A 19,653-nucleotide genomic window follows, 5' to 3' on the forward strand; every position below is an offset into this window, starting at 1 on the left:
AAGCATGGGGGAAAGGTTCTGCAAGTCTCTTCCAAATTTGGGGACTTAATGAGGGACCCATCAAGATCAGGGACTTAAAAGGGGAGCCTGGGAGGACTTTCAGAGTGCAAGGGATTATTGACAGGTGAGAGGCCCCACCTACATGCCAATCAAGTGATGTCATAATGGCATTCTGTGGTTGGTAAGTGGTTGGCCCCACCCACCTGTCAGATTTGCCCCATGAAGCCAGATCTCCATCCCTAGATTTGCTTTCTGATCTGAATACAGCACAAAAGAGCAGCTGAATGTTTGGATTGGAAACATTTCTGTTCCCTTTTATTGCAAGATGTAGCAGCGACGCATTCTCCTGAAGAAGCCCCTTTTCTATTGCTAAGCACAAATTAGCACGCTAATATAAACCTCACTGCTATAAAAATGAGCGGTGAGTAATAATTTTACCTCCTTTCTTGCTGTGACCATTTGTAGCCCAAAGTACACCTGAAATTAATAAAATACTTGTTGCAAAGTCCGGACACCTTCACTTTGAAGCAAGGTAAGGAGAAACAGAGTTCCTCCATAAATTCAAAGGATGTGTAATTGGTAAAAGTATAACTAATAGCAAATCAGTTCAACTACCGTGTTTTAGATTTCTTGCGACATCAGCTATCCCCGAAATTCCATTAAATATGATTAGTTTAATTATTTTGTCCTTAGTAGAAGAGTGCTAATTAACTTGGTAATGATAAATATGCATTTGAATGTCAGTTTAAAACCCCTAAAGATTCTCATTATCCTTAAAATCTGAGGTATGGATTTTTTAATTTTCTTTTTCTTTTCTTTTTTTAGCATTAGGATCACCACAGAAAAGATTTCTTCAAAGTTGGGAGAGAAACTCAAAGGTAGCAGGCATTAAAATGTCGTAACAATTCTGCAGCTCTTATCAAGGCTTTCTTCCAATGGAGAGAAAAAAGAAACGTGATTTTTTGGTGCCACCTTTTCTTCAAATGCTGTCCACATGTGGATAACAGCAATACAAATGCAATAAAACAGAGTACAATATAATAAAGGAGCAATAAAAGAAAATGTAAAAAGGATGCCTGCATTCTCAGTGAAGACTCATTGAAATCAATAGATGCAAGTAAAGATTAGAGTCAGCATAGCCTAGTTGGAAACAACCAGTTTAAACCAATTTTAAACGTTTTTAAATGTATTTGCAAATCAGATTGTGGGTCAAAGTACTGATGAAATAAAATGCAGTTGCTTGGGCCTGAGGATCATCATAGATGGGGATGGATGGGCCACCATTGGCAATATTTATCAGTCAAAGACCTTATTGGAGTGTGAATGCTCTGAACATGTGACATACACATGTGACAATAAAGATGAACTTGATAATAATAATTTTGTTATTTGTATCCCACCAATCTGACTGGGTTGCCCCAATGACTCTTGGCAGTTTTATTCTACATTTGGTGGGATGGGGGGTGTTTGAGATTTTATTTGTATTTTTAATTGCTTTACAGAAGCTGTTGCAAAAGATGGAGTGAAAATAACTGAAGTAAGCAAGTAGCTAAAAGTTTAATGCAGGCTTCCTCAACCTCAGCCCTCCAGATGTTTTGAGACAATTCTCATCATCCCTGACCACTCGTCCTGCTAGCTAGGGATAGTGGGAGTCGTAGGCCAAAAACATCTGGAGGGCAGAGAGCCTGGTTCAATGCAACCCAGTCAGTATACAAATGAAATAACTACCACACTCACACAACTTAAGTTTCTGGCCATTCCCTCCCTGCAAGAAGTGAAGCTACAAGAAACCAGGCAGAGGGTCCTCTCGGTAGTGGTGCCCACCCTGTGGAACGCCTTCCCATCAAATGTGAAGGAGATGAGTTACTATATAACATTTAGAGAACATCTGAAGGCAACCCTATATAGTGAAGCTTTTGAAGGTTTAATGTTTTTACTATGTTTTTATATATGCTGGAAGCCACCCAGAGTGGCTGGGGCAACCCAGTCAGATGGGTGGAGTACAAATAAATTATTATTATTATTATTATTATTATTATTATTATTATTATTATTATTTGCAAAACTATACGGGAGGAGGGAGAATAGAAGAGAGGGAGGGGAATTCAGTTCACTTGCTCAGTGACATCACTGGCTGCAACACAATATCTCTGACACACACTGTGTTATTCCTCTAGCTGTCTGAGACCATGGGAAAGTGGAAAACGCCAGTGAAATCAAGGAATGGATTTTACACGTCCTAGGTTTTCCCTAGACTATAGCACTCTGAGATATGTATTTGACCTATGACAGTGCTACCCCCCAAGGATTTCATTAGAAGGCAATGCAGCGTTCTTACATTTCCCCCCTGCGAAGCGTTCTGTAACTTACAAATTTACAGAAGAAAACTGGAGGGGAAGACGCCAATCTTTTTTTGCCACCCCAAGGTGATGATATTCGGTGATATCATTGGTTTATCTCACGTTCAGGTTAAATTCTACATTGAAGTACATTTGATCTTCAATGTATGTGAGTTATGAAGGTGCACTAATTAATGGAAGACTTGATACGATGGCACAAAGACAATTTCCCTACTCCTCTTTATATTGCTGAAATCAACCCATGCCAGGATTTATTACTTCTCGCAGGCTTGACCCTGTCAGCCAATCAAAGTTGCACATGTCTTCTAATTAAAAAAAGTAATTTCCCCAGTGAGTACAGATGTTTCCCTATAACTTAGTTACACATCTGTGCAGTCAAGAAGATAGTGATTACACTTCATATATCCTCGACAGAATTGGGACTAATGAAATGTTATGGTTTGGGACATTTTATCAAACACAACGAGACCAGTCATTGGGAGGAGATCAGTGTTGCTCACCCACACTGTACTCAGCATTCAGAAATTCCTTGAGATAACTTCTAAGAATGTCATTAACGCTGCTAAAAAAAATCCAAAAAATATATTTAAAGGATGACTATGCTCTCTGAAGGATGAAATCTGAGCTTGATGTTGTCAATGATCCATCGCCGGAGCCTCTTAAAGTTGCAATAATACAAGGGCTATGAAAAGCAAAAGGGATGTAAGTGCCTTCAACTTACAATGATAATGAGTACAACAGTTTGCAGGCATAGCTGTAAATCAAATGAACTGTAGCTATAAAGGAAGCACTAAGGCATTTGGATGGGATCCTGGACTGCTTCTACAATAAAAAAGAGAGCTGTGCATTCAAATGAGAAGCCATCTATATTAGGTTCTGAGGAGCACCCTGAGATGATATTGTCTTTGGAAAACTACTCAGAGTTCTTATTTAGATTTTGGTATGTTTTTTAAAATTAATATCAAATAATAATACTGATAAATATGATATGAACGATATGATATAAAGATACGTACAGAGAGATGATTGATAGAGGGGATCTGTGTGAGAGACAGAATAAGTAAAGGACCCCTGGAAGATTAAGTCCAGTCAAAGGCGACTATGGGGTTACGGCCCTCATCTCGCTTTCAGGCTGAGGGAACTGGTGTTTGTCCACAGACAGCTTTCCGGGTCATGTGGCCAGCATGACTAAACCGCTTCTGGTACAATGGAATACTGTGATGGAAACCAAAGTGCACAACACCATTTACCTTCCCATCACAGCAGTACTTGCACTGGCATGCTTTTGAACTGCTAGGTTGGCAGGAGCTGGGACAGAGCAATGGGAGCTCACCCCATTGAGCGGATTCGAACCACTGACCTTCTGATCAGCAAGCCCAAGAGGCTCAGTGGTTTAGACCACAGCACCACCCATGCACAGAATTGAGAGGTTTTTCTCAGGGTGAGAGGCTGAGAAAGATGGGAACTGTCCAAGGTCGGAGCTGGAAAGATGTGGATCTCTGTTTGTGAATTGAAGATTATGATAGAAGGTTGTTAGACTATAATTTGGGTCTGTTTCTGTTTTGTTTTGTTTTTCCTCTCTTTTCTTTCCCCTTTTATTATTTTGCTCTTTCTTGATGTTAGCTTTGTTTGGCTCTTATTGTATTATATGTTTAATAAAATTGATGAGGAAAAGAAAAAGAAAGGAAAACTACTCAGTCAGTCAGATTTATTGTACATAGCCAAAGGCTGCCGCAATGTACACAGAATCATTCAACAGTTAAAAGGAAATATGCTGGATTAATACAAAAAACATAAAACATTTATATTATCAAAACATTACCTACTCTAAACAGAGTTATAGAAGTACCTTAATATTCAGGTTAAGACATTAAACAATAAAATTTATAGGCTAAAATTACCACATGGCCACCAATATATTAAACATTATGTTAATTAATACAATGCACAATTATATTTGGAGTTTGGTGATAAAGATAAAACATAGCTTGATGTAGGTAGCGTCAAATAAATTCATCTCCTACTACTCAGTCACGTTCTTCTTGGAGCTGGCACAGCTAACTTATTTAACTTCAGACCACGTTGGACCAATTCAGGGGAGGAGAACCTTTTGCATCACGAGGGGCAACCTTCAAAGACAAACACACCACTGGGAGGTGGAGCCAGACACAAAAATGGGTGGAGAAACAGATGTGAATTCTAACTTTGTTCAGTAAGCCAGTTTCTACATGCACCTTTCCCTCTCTATCTATCATCCATCCTATCAAGATGTGTTGTCAGAGTTCAAGGGTGCATGCTAGCCAGGCGAAAGCACTGAAGGATGTGTGTGTGCAAAGCAAGGCTGATGTCAGGGACCGTGCTGAGGAGCGCTGCACTGAGGAAGAATGGTGGGAGCCACCCCCTCCCCTGATCCTGAATCTTCCCAGGAGCAGGAGGACAGTATAGATTTGGAACAGTGGTTTGCAGAGTTCAGAATGCAGAAGCTGGGAAATACTGGATGGGGAACAGCTAGGAGAAGAAACACTGGGAGAGAGAGGGTTAACAGATTCACAATCGTTGGAAAGCATTCCTCCACTCTTCCCAAGGTGTCAAAAAGCTCAGAACAGTAAGCTCAGAGGGTACAAAATCAGATTACAAGACATGGGAGTGATGTAGATTAATAAGGATGAAGGGGTGTAAGCCTTAATTGGGAGCACCGCCATTTCTAGGAGATGTGTTCTTTGTTCTCTCGCTGTGATTATTAAAGAATTCTAACTGGTAAGACATTCCTTTCATTTCATCATCTTATCTACTGCCATGGGGGGCTGTGGGAGGCTGATTCCCTGAAGCATGACAGCTGGTGAAGAGGATTACATGAGGAAAAGCCGTGTGGCTCAGGCATGGCATGGGGAGCATTTGAAGACCAAAAAGAGAGGCCTGGAGGCTGCATTTGACCTCTGGGTCAGAGGTCCCCCACCCCTGGGCTAAATGAACAATTTATGTTAAAGAAAGAAAATTCAATTGTTACAAACAAAAATTAAAACGTGTTTCTTCCCCCCACCTCCTTGAAACCTCATGAGCTATTCATGTAAGATTCTTCTTCTTCTTCTTCTTTTTGGTTAGTGGTTTTTATTTACCTACATACCATGTTTTAAGATGAGTCCCACCTCCCACAAGGTGGCTTACAAATGCAGCTATAAACCACACACACGTATACACACACACACACACACACACACACACACACTGCTGTACCTCTAGAAAAAGAGGCACCAGAACTTTCCCCTTGTTCTCTTACAATGGCAATGGTGCCCATCAGAGAGCTGGCGGAGCTGAGTTCTCTGTGTGTACACACAGAAATTCAGAAACAAACTGAGTTCAAAAATATAATAGGCATTGTATGGGTCTTGGGAAGAGGTCTTTTAAGATTTGATCCTGCAGTGTCATTTTAAACTTTGTGTTTTTGTGTTGTTGTTTTTTTTAAAAAACAACAACAACAACAACAAAATGAGCTGCCTGCATGAGTTTGGCTTCCATTTCAATTTGGAATTTCCTTCTCTGAAAATAATTCTTGTAGTAGAAGAACATCAGAGATAGGGTTGTTGTTTTTAAAGTGTTTTGTATATTGTCTTGGCTTTGTACATTGCTTTTTATTAAACTGATTTTGTTTTGTTTTGGAAAAGAATTGAAAACAAAAGAGCATGCACGCGCACAAATGCACATAGAGGCATAGGTGAGAATGGAGAAAAATCACTCAAAAAAGTAAAATCTGTGGCTAGAGCAGGGGTAAAATGATATACTGACTCAGCTCATAGGAGTTGCCCAAGTTCTATTAAATGGGATGGGTGGAAGGTGGGGGGAAACAGGGCCATTTTCCACCCAGAGAGAGAAAGAGAACTGAGTTGGGTCCATGGAGGGTTTGCCCATCTTTTCTTAACAGAGTTCTGATTCTTCCTTTGAAAGCTACAGATCTAAGGTCTTGTTTGATGAGTGTGCTGGTAGATTTCCCCTCTGCTATATTCTTCTTTGCACGCTGCGGAAAAGCCTGGACCCTATTCTTAGGGAATTCCTGGGCGAAGGACCTCACCCTGCGGTGACTTATTTAGGCATGGAGTGTAAAATGCGACTCAATCAAAGCTGGGAGGGTGAGCTGCAAAGAGCATCCTGGTATTCATTCCTTGGGTTGCCATGCATTTTTCTTTCAGAGGAATCAGTGCCCAGAGATGTGGGTGGGTGGAAAGGTACAATTTCTGAGGGCTTCACATCTACCCACACCATACTAACTATACTGCCAGAGTTAGCTATAAATATAAAGCAAGTGATAGAAGCTCTTTGGGGACAGTGCAGCAGGTTCTCATGACACAAGATGGATCCAGTAGCAAGAGCCCAAGAAGTCCCCCCCTGCCCCCCAAAATATGGAATGTGTCTTCATAGCATCCTGAGCAGAACCAGACAATGCTAGGAGGTAAATTGTGGATCGGTTATTAGTTAAATGGGGCCATCACCCACTCACTCCAGCCCTGCAAAAAATATCATCATCATCATCATCAGGAGGAAGATGGCTGCCAAATGCTTGAAGCGGGGTTTTGAGCTCTAAGGCCAACTCTAAGGCACGTTTCTGCTCTATAAGCAACCCTTAGCATTGGTTTTTATCCTCTCTTCCATTTTATTTCTTAACTCCTGTTAGTGCTTCGTTTTGTTCTTTTAATTTATTGTTTTATCTCGTTTTATTGTTCTAACCCCACTAAACTGTGAGGCTGCAGGAAGCTGGGCTGGGCTGAGCACTTTGCTAGGCAGTGCCGAACGCAAGTTTGAGCCAAAGTTTACAAGATAATAGTTATAAATTAAGGAAGAGAAACATCTTGATTATCAGAACTGTTGGGTTAAATGTTGTTGCTAAGAAAACTGTTCCAAGGATAGTTATCGCTCCCAAGGAAAAAGTGAAGTGTAGAATTTTAAAACCAGTAATAGTAACAACAACAACAACAACAACAACAACAACAACAACAACAACAACAACAACATTTTTTTATTTATATTTATACCCTGCCCTTCCAGGCTCAGGGCGGGTAACCGCAAATATAAAACATTGATTAAAATGTGACTTAAAAACAGCATAAAACAGCACAGAATACAACATAAAGTGCAGCATCAATATCAATAAAACTTCAGGGGTCATTTTTGGGAAGAGGAAAAAACCCAGTCAGTAGACATCGAATGATCACCAGGGCTAACTGGCCAAGTTGGTCCTACTAGGGCCGGCAAGGAGGTGTGTGAATAAGAATTTAAGTGTGGGGTCCCAGAAAGGGTTTCTTCATAGAAGAGGAAAGGGGAAAGGGGATAGAGGATCATGCTAATTCAGATTGATTGCCAGGCAGAATAGCTCTGTCTTACAAGCCCTGCGGAAGGAGATCAAGTCCTGCAGGGCCTTAGTCTCATGGGACAGAGCATTCCACCAGGTCGGAGCAGTCATTGAAAAAGCCCTGGTGGCTTCCTTAGGGCCCGGGACCTTTCAGCTATTATTATTCATGGACCTTAGGGTCCTCTGTGGGACATACCAGGAGAGACGGTCCCTTAAGTACGAGGATCCTAGGCCGCAGTACTGTAGATCTTGGTTCTTACACCAAAAGTAAATGAATATACCCAGAAGTTTTGTGGCATCTGAATATAGACTGCATTTTTAATCAAGGCTTATATTGGCTTATATCTTGATCAGGTTCCTAAATTAAATGGGCTTAGATTTTCAAATGTTTCATGCCAGGCAGAAGACCAGCTGCTTAGAGAACCTTGGCAATGTTTTCCTCCTAGACAAGGGGCCCCTTGATTGATAGCAGAAAACAATTCTCAAAGTCGTAAAAAGGGGGAATTACAGGCTGAGAGTGAGGACACTGACCCTACATGTTACAGAAGATAAAAAAAGGCAGAGATAAACATAATTAGGAATGAGTAAATAGTAAAATAATACCAATGTGCCTCCCAGTAAAATGAGCCAGATCTTCTTTCTAAGGTTAAAAGGCCAAGACCAAATGGAGAAGCATCTAGCTGGCAGAAAGAGAGCATTTTTGGGAGAGCATTTTTGGGAAGTCTTTTTAAAGCTGTTTCTTTCTTAAACTGAGAGAGTTAAAGGTTAAATGTTGGAAAGAGCTAATGGGAAAAGCAGCTGGCTGAAGGGGGGGTGTAAACTGAAGAGGCTTCTTTTGAAGCTGTTTTTTACTGAGTTCCTTTTTTTTTACTTTACAAAGGCCTTATTCCTTTTAAAAGGCTACCTATGTTATGTATTAAATATATTGGCTTAAATGTAATTATGCAAAGGATTTAAGAAATGCTAGATTCTTATTTTATATAGTTGTAAGAGTTGTATTTATCCTGAAATTAAGTCAGCCACCAGCCTAGCCCCCCTGCCAGAAAGGAGACGCCATCCAAGCAGTCCTGATATATGGGTGTCAGGCCATTGTTTAGAAACCTTCAAATGAAGGAGATCTTTCAATGTTGATGTGAACTCAAGATCCTTGACATATGTTTAAGATAAAAATTTAAGATTAACCATTTGTTTTAGAAGGCAATAGGGCAAGGAGGGCAAGAGGTGAGCTGGTAATTAAGATTCCTTGTTGAGACACATGTAAGATATATTACTACTTATTTGTCATTTATAGATGTAACAATATATAGTTCTTTGTGTTCCATATAAGGACAGGAGGATATGGGTGTATCTTTTAGGATTGGTTATAGCAATCAGCCAATAGAAAATTCAACCAGGCTGATTGGACAGAGGCAGCCAAAGGAGGAGCAAAGGGGGCTGGATTAAGGGAATATAAGTGCTGGCCATAATGGCAGGAGGCCAGGCCAGAGCTTGGTAACCATATACCACTGTGCCTCTCATTTATTTGTCTGACAAATAAATTATTATTTTAAATTCTCTATTGCTGCGTTGAATATTTCATTCCAGCTAAGCGTTAACCACAAGCAGGGTGCTACAGTTTCTGGCATCTAGGATTCGGGAAGACACATGAGAGAGACTCATGAGTTACAGCTGCTTTATGAATCTTTGCTTGCACTCTCAATAAATCAGCTTTGATAGTTTAGGAGTTCAGTGTGAGATTGTTAGGGATGAAACACAGGTCAGCTTCATGTGGTTTGGTAATATACCTAAGAGGCAGGGTATATGAGGGGACATTCACCATCCCCATACTCATATAATCCATGTTTAGGAAGCAGCACGAGATTATTATTATTATTATTACTTTTTTTATACAAAATTAAAACAAAACATATTATCCAGAAACATATCATCCTTATTCCCCCCCCCCATTTTTCCTCCCTCCCCCCACCCTCCTACACAAAATGGCTTCCCTCAGTTCCAGTCTTTGATTTCTCGAAGAATGCTGTTTTCTGCATGTTACACAGTTGTATAGATCCTCAAACTACTTAGCTGATTATCATCAGTAAAAAGTTTGTGAATGTTTATTCAAAGCCAGCCAAGGAGTCCAGTTCACTTTGTTGCATCTTCAAATACTTTGTAAAGGGTTCCCATTCATTTTTAAAGTCACGGTTATCCTTCTCCCGTAGCTTATATGTCAATTTTGCCAGTTCTGCATAGTCCATCAATTTTTCTTGCCTGGAAGCAGCACGAGATTACACCCTGTGGACACGGTTCTATGCTGTTGCAGTTTGTGTGCAGGATTAATCACATATCTAGTTGAAAACAGTCTAGACTGGAGAGATACCAAGCAATATTTTTAAAAGTGTACTGCAGAAACTTTGCATGCTAACCCCCAGACTACCATTGGTAATGTAGGTCAAGAATAAAAGCAATTTATCCAAATAGTCTCTTTTCTGGACAAGCCAGAATGAATTGTAATTTGGGTAACATGAGCTAGTAGCAATTATTAACAGAGACTTATTTCCCAGAGTAACAAGGGGGAAAGGACATCATAACTGGGAATGCAGGAGCACAAGTAATTTGTTGTTGTTGTTGTTATTTTGACTCTAAGCATGGGCAAAGTCTGAAGTGCAACCCCAAAACTTGCAGAACATTGTAAAACATCCATTCCAGCTCAGGAAAACATTCTCCCCCTTCCCCGTGCTACAGCTCAAATTCTCTGTGAAAAGGGCAACCTTCTTTTCAAAAGGGAAAAAAGAACTGTAACACCAGTCACATAATTTCCTTGCCTCATTCCTTGTTCTTTCAAAATGGCTTTTTCGGATAGCAGAACTCTCCTGCCAAATTCCATAAAGGAAGAGACAGGGAGTCAGGTCAAAATGGAAGTGTCAGATTCTTGAAACATTCTTGAAATATTTACCCTTCTGATAGTATAAGTGAGGGGAAGCTAGCAGCATTCTGCTGCTTTGCCAAGACTAGTTGCCTTTGGACAAAACACAATTAAATAAACATTCTGTTTAAGGTAGGCGTTTTGTGTTCATGTATAAAATATAGATGCCGATATGCCTTAGTGATACTTAAGCTAATTTTGCATGCTTGGCGAGCCTGGAAGACGTGGGACATTTAAGACACAAAGAAGGAGAGTTGCTTTGTGAATACAGGAAAGCCTTAGACCTGACTGGGAGGAGAATGGCAAAAAGGAAAGGAAAGAAATCACTGTGTCTTGGCAAAAAATGTATCCTAATTCTTTACTAATTTTGCTGTTTTTCTAGGGGGAGGTGCTCCCCCCCCCTAGAAAAATAGGTGCCAGTACTCACCATGAAGTTGTGAGTGCCACACTTTTTAACAACAACAGACAAGTGGTGCCAGTACTGCGTACCCTTGCGTACCCCCTGGGGATGGGAAGCACCGAGTATGCTGTTAAGTATGATTGGTTTAATTGACACAGAAATGGAATATAGTGGTACCTTGGGTTACATACGCTTCAGGTTACATACGCTTTAGGTTACAGACACTGCTAACCCAGAAATAGTACCTCGGGTTAAGAACTTTGCTTCAGGATGAGAACAGAAATCGCGCAGCAGCGGTGCAGCAGCAGCAGAAGGCCCCATTAGCTAAAGTAGTGCTTCAGGTTAAGAACAGTTTCAGGTTAAGAACAGACCTCCAGAATGAATTAAGTTCTTAACCTGACGTACCACTGTATGCCTGTATATTAATGAAGGTTTTAAATGGAAAATGGCTAAATGTGTATTGCTAACACTGAGGTTTTCCCCCAGTAGTTTTCTAAAATACTCTATTCCCCCCCCAATTTTTTTTATAGATTTTCCACATTTATTACAAAAAGACATTACAAAACACACAACAAAGAAAATCGCTTTACAATACAGTAAACTAAACACAAAAAGAATTGTTTCTTCAGATATCTAATTGCGTGGCTATTACCTCCCCCACCACATGAAGATAAATGAAGACGCAGGACACCAGAATTTAGGTTAATTGGGCGAAAATGGCCACAACTTTATTGATTACAGGCAAGAGAGGTATTGGCTTTAGGCATTGGCCCTACCAGACTAACCGGTCTAACCGGTGAGGGTTAAGCACTAACAGGGGGAGCCACCCGAGATGCATATCCCTAGGCGCTCCCCGAGGGGTTACCGCTCGGGGGCGCGCTTTAGGCCCTAGCCTCCGTAGGTTTCGGACGAGGCGTCGCCCCTCGGAGTCCTTTAACGAACTACCCTCCAAGCCTTGGGGGGAGGTGATGGCGCTCCTCCCCCCCGATCTCATCTGCATGACAATACCCCAGCCAATGCCTACCGCCAACGCCAGAGTTGTGACGTTTTGCTACGAGGTAGGCGAAAAAACCAAGTGGCTTCAAATTCCAGCCAATTAGCCAAATGGAAAAACTCCTACCAGGCCCCTTGCGGCGACCAGTCGAAACCCATAGCAAAGTCAAGGGCAAACCTAAAAAGGGGTGGGAGGGTGGGAAACCGTGTGGGAAAGCCGGAGAAAGGGGCGAGCGAGGGTTGCCCCGACCTTAAATGGCCCTAAAAGATCCCACCCCCGCCGCCAGCCGATAGGCTGGCAGGCGTGGGTATGCTAATGACGGGAATCCCCGGCTCCCGCGAGGCTGGGGCCAGCCTCGCGGGAGTGTGGGCAGGGTCGTGAGCCCGCACCCCCACCCCCTCCTGAATTTCGGTAGTGGCATTCTCATAACATTATAGCTGACTTCCACGTATCGCCTCTAACTGAATTTCATTATATCACCTGTATGACAGTTCTCCAAATTCATATTTCTAATAATATTGACTCCTAACAATTACTAACCTCTTCTCCTTTATTAATATTCTAATCCTTAATATTTACTAACACATATTCTTATTTCACCCCTAAGCCTATTCATTGCTTCCAAGAATTTTCTAGTTATCTTATATTACAATATTTAGCTAAATATTCTTTAAATTTCTTCCAATCCTCTTGTATCTCCAGTCAGGTCGGCTAGCTCCAAAAAATCCAGCATCAGTTTTCTAAAATACTCTAAGCCCCTTAATGGGTTCCCTGTTGATTGATCTCTAGTTCTAAACGGAATGTAATCTATGATCATGTGATGAGGCTATTGAGTTGCAAATTGCCATCTTGAAATGGTGGTGGTTTTAATCTTTCTCTGAAAGCCACAGAAAGCAAAAGGGTGTGATAATGGCTCTCCAAGAAGCTGCATAGCCTTAGGCAGGATAAGGCAAACTGGAGAAAGTGACACCATTTTTATTTTTGGGGTTATCCTTTATTTCTAAGAAGCTAACCCTGTGCTGGACAGCACCAGTGGCGTCGCAAGGGGGACGGGGGAGTGGTGCACCCCAGCTGCCATGTCTGGGGGGGGGTGACAAGAAGGCACCCTGCGGGGTCCTCACCCTATCGCAGCGCCGCAGCCACATGGGGAGGATCCTCTGTTCATGGCTGCAGCCGCAAGCACAGGATCCTGCCACCATCCCTACGGCGTTTATGTTCATGTATAAAATATAGATGCCGGTGGCAAACCACTATGTACAACGCATGTGCAGTGTCGCATGCACACGCTGCATGTAGCGACGCCACACATGTGCTGTACATAGCAGTTTCCTGTTGGCACCACCCGAGCGCCGTACGGACGGTGGTGGGATCCCTCTGTCACCGCTACAGCCGCAAGCAGAGGATCCTCAGTACGTTTCCGAGCACAATTCAAAGTGTTGGTGCTGACCTTTAAAGCCCTAAACAGCCTCGGTCCTGTATACCTGAAGGAGCATCTCCACCCCCATCATTCAGCCCGGACACTGAGATCCAGGGCCTTCTGGCGGTTCCCTCATTGTGAGAAGTGAGGTTACAGGGAACCAGACAGAGGGCCTTCTCGGTAGTGGCGAGGGATTACTTGCAGTGTAATCCCACAGGGATTACCTGTGGAACTCCCTCCCATCAGATGTCAATGAAATAAGCAGCTATCTTATCTTTAAAAGACATCTGAAGGCAGCCATGTAATATTTAAGGCTGTATTTTTTTAACACTCGATTGTGAGCCGCCCAGAGTGGCTGGGGAAACTCAGCCAGATGGGAGGGGTATAAAAAATAAATTGTTGCTGTTGTTGTTATCCCGCTACTGTCCGTACGGCGCTTGGGTGTCGCCGGCAGCAAACCGCTACATACAATGCATGCACGGTGTCACACGCATTCACTGTACATAGCGACGCCACACATGCGTCGTACATAGTGGTGCAACGCGTGCACAGCCAGCGGTTTTACCCGCCCTGGGTGTCAGTTAGCCTTAATTCACCCCTGGACAGCAGAAGACACTTTTGATGGATCTTTGATGCTTTTGCTACTTTTTTATGAATTGTGCAAGTAATCTTTGAATAATATTTTTATTATTGTCTGGACAATGTTTTCTTCCAAAAGGAGTCAGTTCTTATGCTTCCAGTCATTTCAAACTGCTCCGTATTAATATTTGCAATATACGCAGTATGTTGCATATGAACTATGATCTGAAGCACAATGTTCAACAGTGACAAACTTTTGTAATCAGTCCTCTTTTTGCTTGCTTTGTTCTCTTACACCCGAGATTTGTTTTTCTTGATTTGTTCTCTTAATCCAACATTCCGGATAACAAGATATTCTGAGATACACTTCATGCAAATAGTGTTTATGTGCAGTTTATTTTGGCACTAAAAATAACACACCTGAGCAATTGTTTGGATCTTGTCGGCTACAGTACATTCTAGGTTCAAATATAATCTGAGTGACCATGAGCATGCAGGTACAAATGCAAAACTTGGCATGCCCCTTTGGCATCCCAAAACCCTGTTTTTTATAGAAAAAACATGGTTCCAGTCCTCACGATTATGGGCAAAAGTTTAGGAATATGCAGTGCATGTCTGGTGAAGGCTCAAAAACAGCTTGATTTCCCTGCATAGCTCTCCCGCTTGGTTGCTGTTCTCTTCACCTGTGACTTCAGTATTCATTTAATTTGGTTGTCCTCTCCCTTTCTTGCTCTGAATTTTTGAAGGCCCAAATCCAAGGGAGTAGAATGAATTATTCAAAACAAACCAGATAATTGGATTTGAACTGATCAAGCCTCATTACAGTGACTCCCTGGTATAAAAACCAAGTGCTCCAATTTAACTGGTTTGTGGATAGAGGGTGCCTGTCGCAGTCTGCTGATTACTTAGCTGTGCACGGGGAACGCTGTATGTATCTGATTTCCTACTCACTCCTCAGCTCAATCAGGATATTTTAGGCTGTTTTGCATCTCCGGTTTGATTTAGAATGTTGTCTGCAGGGCTGAAAGGCATTGCAATACATTCCAAAACCTACCCAACCTCAACCCATTATTTTTCCACCATAAGCAGCTGGGGGCCCGGGGAACATCTGAAAACAACGTCACAACCAAATGTGCAATTCATTGGTCAGTGTGTCTAAAGGCAATTGCTGGAACGTGAGCTTGTTATTTATTATCAGTTCAAATTACTCTAATTGGCTCTCACCATCAACACTTCCTTCCCTCTGTTTCCACGTCTCTCCTCTGCAAAGTTACAACTCCCCACTCTGATTTCTGCACACATATTCCCTCCCCACCGGAAATGTGACGTTTCTGAATCTGTTGAGCTCCTCACATTTTGAAAATGCCAAGAGACAAAGGCTTGCGCTTTCGAGCAGGGCATGTGAAAATATCAGTAGTAATATGCAGGTGATAAATCTGTTAGGCCTTTTAACAGTTGTATTGATTTTTGTCTGGTGATATTTCTGTCAAGGAGAGACATCTAATCTAACCGAAGGTGATGTTACATATAGCCTGAACTGAAAACCATTATGAACTCCTAACCGGCAATAAGTATATTTATAGAGTCTATGCAGCGTAGCTCAGATTGAATCTGGTCTATCAGGGCGTGCCATATTTCCACACTGCCCCCCCTGCATACTGCCCCCCAAGGGCTGAATCAGATTTATAGGTATTTCATTTACCCTATTCCTAGACATAGCTCTCTCATGGTGATTAATAGGAGCAAGGGACAAACATTTACCTGCAAGGTGTCACAGGAGATGTAACATTGTATTTGGAGGCAAGAGACCCAGGTTTAGACTCTTACCCCTTCATACACGAACATTCAGACATGAAGTTCACTGGGTGGCCTTGGGCATGTGGTGATCTCCCTGCTCCAAGCACCTCCTCCAAGTATTTATGTACACACACAGAGAGAGAGAGAGAGTTGTTATGAGACTCATTGAGGTAGCTGTGAAACTTTTAAATCATCTCACATGCTGGGAAAACTGATGGAGAAATAAGCTGACAAGGAACCTGGTTTATTGCCGGCGATGCTGGAACGACACATCGCCAGCACAATCCCCAGTGGCCTGGCTACGGCTTTTCTGCAGTAAACCAGTATTGCAAGGAGAAATTTCCAAGAGGGAAGGAGTGGGTGGGAAGGAAGGAAAGCTATCCTACGGATAAATAAAAATGACGGGACTGCTTCACCCAGCAGTCTTGCAAGCCACAACAGTGCTCACTCATTGTTCGCTGCCCTGTAATTGGTATCCAGAAACATATTGTGGAGGAGACACGGAGGATACATTTAACCATCAATATACCCTCTACAGTGGTACCTCGGGTTAAGAACTTAATTCATTCTGGAGGTCCATTCTTAACCCAAAACTGTTCTTAACCTGAAGCACCACTTTAGCTAATGGGGCCTTCCACTACCACTGTGCGATTTCTGTTCTCATCCTGAAGCAAAGTTCTTAACCCGAGGTACTATTTCTGGGTTAGCGGAATCTGTAACCTGAAGCATCTGTAACCTGAGGTACCACTGTATTTCCAATATTTAGGCTGTGGGTAGTTACCTTATGTATCCCAAGGTTTGCAGAAGCTGTGTGTGTGTGTGTGTGTGTGTGTGTGTGTGTGTGTGTGTGTGTGTGTGTAAAACAACAACAACAGAGGGGCCCCCCAAAACAGCCCTGTGGGGACTGAATATGTGCAGTGAGCATTGAATACTGATCAATATATTTGTGGGTGGTGGGGAACAGGAAGGGGGTCTGACCAGAATGACTGGAATCCTGAAAAGCGGCACTGCACACTGCAAAATTTTGTTGCAGGCAGTGGCGGAGCATATGCCCCCCAAGGGGGGTGGAACACACTTCCAAGGGGGGTGGGAGTGTGCCCTCCCAGGCACAGGATAGCCGCTCAGGCGCATGTAGTGGCGTGCGCGCCCTGCAGCCGGGGGCGGAGCAAGCTGCCCATGGGGCGGAGCGAGCCGTCGATGGCAGACATTTGGTGCGCCACCAAACCGCGCCACCCAAACCTCCCCCGAGCTGTCAAAACGAAGGGGGCAAGAGCCACTGGCAAAGCGGTGTTGGGATACTGCCAGGGAGACGGAGGCATCAGGCAGGCCTTCACGTCATCTCCGGACGATCTCCCGGTCTCCCGTGGAACAGCATCAGTCAATTAGCGACATGAGCCTCAGAGACGTTCCAAGAGCCGTGCACACCCTTTCAGCAGAGTGTGTAAGTCTCCACAATGAAAGATGCAGATAGAGAGAGCATATTTACAGCTTTATTCAACGTAGTTCAGAACAAAGGAAAAACATGACTGCTTGCCTCCTTGTTCAGGAAAAACGGCCACAATACAAAAGCTATACAGTGGTACCTCGGGTTACAGACGCTTCAGGTTACAGACGCTTCAGGTTACAGACTCCACTAACCCAGAAATAGTACCTCGGGTTAAGAACTTTGCTTCAGGGTGAGAACAGAAATTGTGCTCCAGCGGTGCGGCAGCAGCAGGAAGACCCATTAGCTAAAGTGGTGCTTCAGATTAAGAACAATTTCAGGTTAAGAACGGACCTCCGGAACAAATTAAGTACTTAACCCGAGGTACCACTGTATACAAACGGATGTTCCCAACGAGAGCTGGAAGTAAACTAGCATGTGATACACCAGTCATGCCTGCTCCTTTTAAGGTGGAATGGAACTATAACAAGCAGCACAGCTCCCCTCTTTCCCCAACGGCTCGGGTAGGCTTGTAAGTCTCGGGCAGACGGCGCTCCAAATGTCACCCCACTCAGCGAAGACACCTGGGGCGGTCTGCACCCCCGCACTCCCTACCTCCGCCCCTGGTTGCAGGCACTCTTTATCACAGCTAACAGCCATTGACTGACCTTTCCTCGATGTATTTGCCTAATCGCCTTTTAAAGAATTTCAGCCAGTGACTATTCCCATATCTCAAGGCAGCAAATTCCATAAAGTAATTACATGCTTCATGAAGATGTACTTTCATCTGTCTGTCCTGGATCTAACACCACTAAATTTCATTGGGGGCCACCGAAATCTGGTATTATGAGACAGGGAGGAATATTGCTCTCTGCTGACTTTTTGTAGCATGAGCCATGCTTGACTTCGTCTTAGGGCACACCTGCACAAATGTGCTGCAGTTTAGGGGTCTGCCCACTATAAATGATACTGCACTAAGTAGAACTGGGGTCCCCCAACGTGGTGCCCCTGAGCCTACTATGGGTGGCGCCCATCAAGGCTCCATGCTGCTATTATTCCTTTTGCTTTTGGGCTGGGGTGTGGGTGTTCCTGAGGATCACCAGTTTTTCTTCAGTGAAATGGCTATTTTGTGGCATCCACAACAGTTTTATAGTTTGGGGACACCTAAACTAGAGCATTCCTTGCAGTAAAGGTAAAGGGGCCCCTGACCATTAGGTCCAGTGGTGGCTGACTCTGGGGTTGTGGTGCTCATCTCACTTTATTGGCCAAGGGAGCCGGCGTACTGCTTCCGGGTCATGTGGCCAGCATGACTAAGCCGCTTCTGGCGAACCAGAGCAGCGCACGGAAACCCCGTTTACCTTCCCGCCAGAGCGGTACCTATTTATCTACCTGCACTTTGACGTGCCTTTGAACTGGTAGGTTGGCAGGAACTGGGGCCGAGCAACGGGAGCTCACCCCGTCGCGGGGATTCAAACCGCCGACCTTCTGATCAGCAAGTCCTAGGCTCTGTGGTTTAACCCACAGTGCCACCCGCATCCCTCAATTCCTTGCAGTAGAATTACATAAAAGCTCACAGCCACCTGCACTGCCATCCAAAAGCATATGAGTGGAGACTGCCTGATTCAGATTGGGTGACGTGTTCAGAACCAGCATGCTTTAGTGGTGAAAGGCAAGTTCAAATCCCTACCCAGCCATGAAACTCACCGGGTGACTTTGCCTAATTGATGCTTTGTCTTATTCTTGTTGTGAGGATAAAAGAGAAATAAATGTGTGCTGCCGTCAGCCCCTTGGATGAAAGACAAGATACATGTAAATAAATTCATATTCAAATATTTTAAGACTCTTGTTTTTAACTTTTTATTGTGATGTTTTATTTTTATGTTTGCAAACTGCTTAGATGTTTTCTTACAATCAAGTAGCATATAAATGTTGATAGTTGAATAAATGAATGAATAAATAAGGTAAGTTAAAGGTAAAGGGCCGCTGGATGGTTATGGTAAGTCCAGTCAAAGGCAACTATGGGGTTGCAGCGCTCATCTCACTTTCAGGCCGAAGGAGCTGGGGTTCGTCCACAGGGAGCTTTCTGGGTCATGTGGCCAGCATGACTAAACCGCTTCTGGTGCAATGGAACACCGTGATGGAAACCAGAGCATACGGAAACACAGTTTACCTTCCTGCCACTGTGGTACCTATTTATCTACTTGCACTGGTGTGCTTTCGAACTGCTAGGTTGACAGGAGCTGGGGCAGAGCAACGGAAGCTCACTCCATCGCAGCGATTCGAACCACCAACCTACTGATCGGCAAGCCCAAGAGGCTCAGTGGTTTAACCCACAGCGCCACATAGGAGCCTACACAACACAAAACAATGTTGCTGTAAGTAGGTTTTATTTTATTTGTTTTTTTATCTTATATTTTGGAAATGTACATCCAGT

At 43.2% G+C, this 19,653-nt stretch overlaps 1 long non-coding RNA gene across 1 annotated transcript; it reads left to right on the top strand.

Moving 5' to 3' along the window:
- Positions 1 to 226: 226 nt before the first annotated feature.
- LOC309527472 lies at positions 227 to 1,073 on the top strand. The gene is made up of 2 exons (XR_014217252.1): positions 227 to 532; positions 826 to 1,073. It is a non-coding gene; the product is annotated as an uncharacterized lncRNA (long non-coding RNA).
- Positions 1,074 to 19,653: the final 18,580 nt, after the last annotated feature.

This window comes from Podarcis vaucheri (assembly GCF_965113315.1).
Source record: "Podarcis vaucheri genome assembly, chromosome: 2".
NCBI lineage: Eukaryota > Metazoa > Chordata > Lepidosauria > Squamata > Lacertidae > Podarcis > Podarcis vaucheri.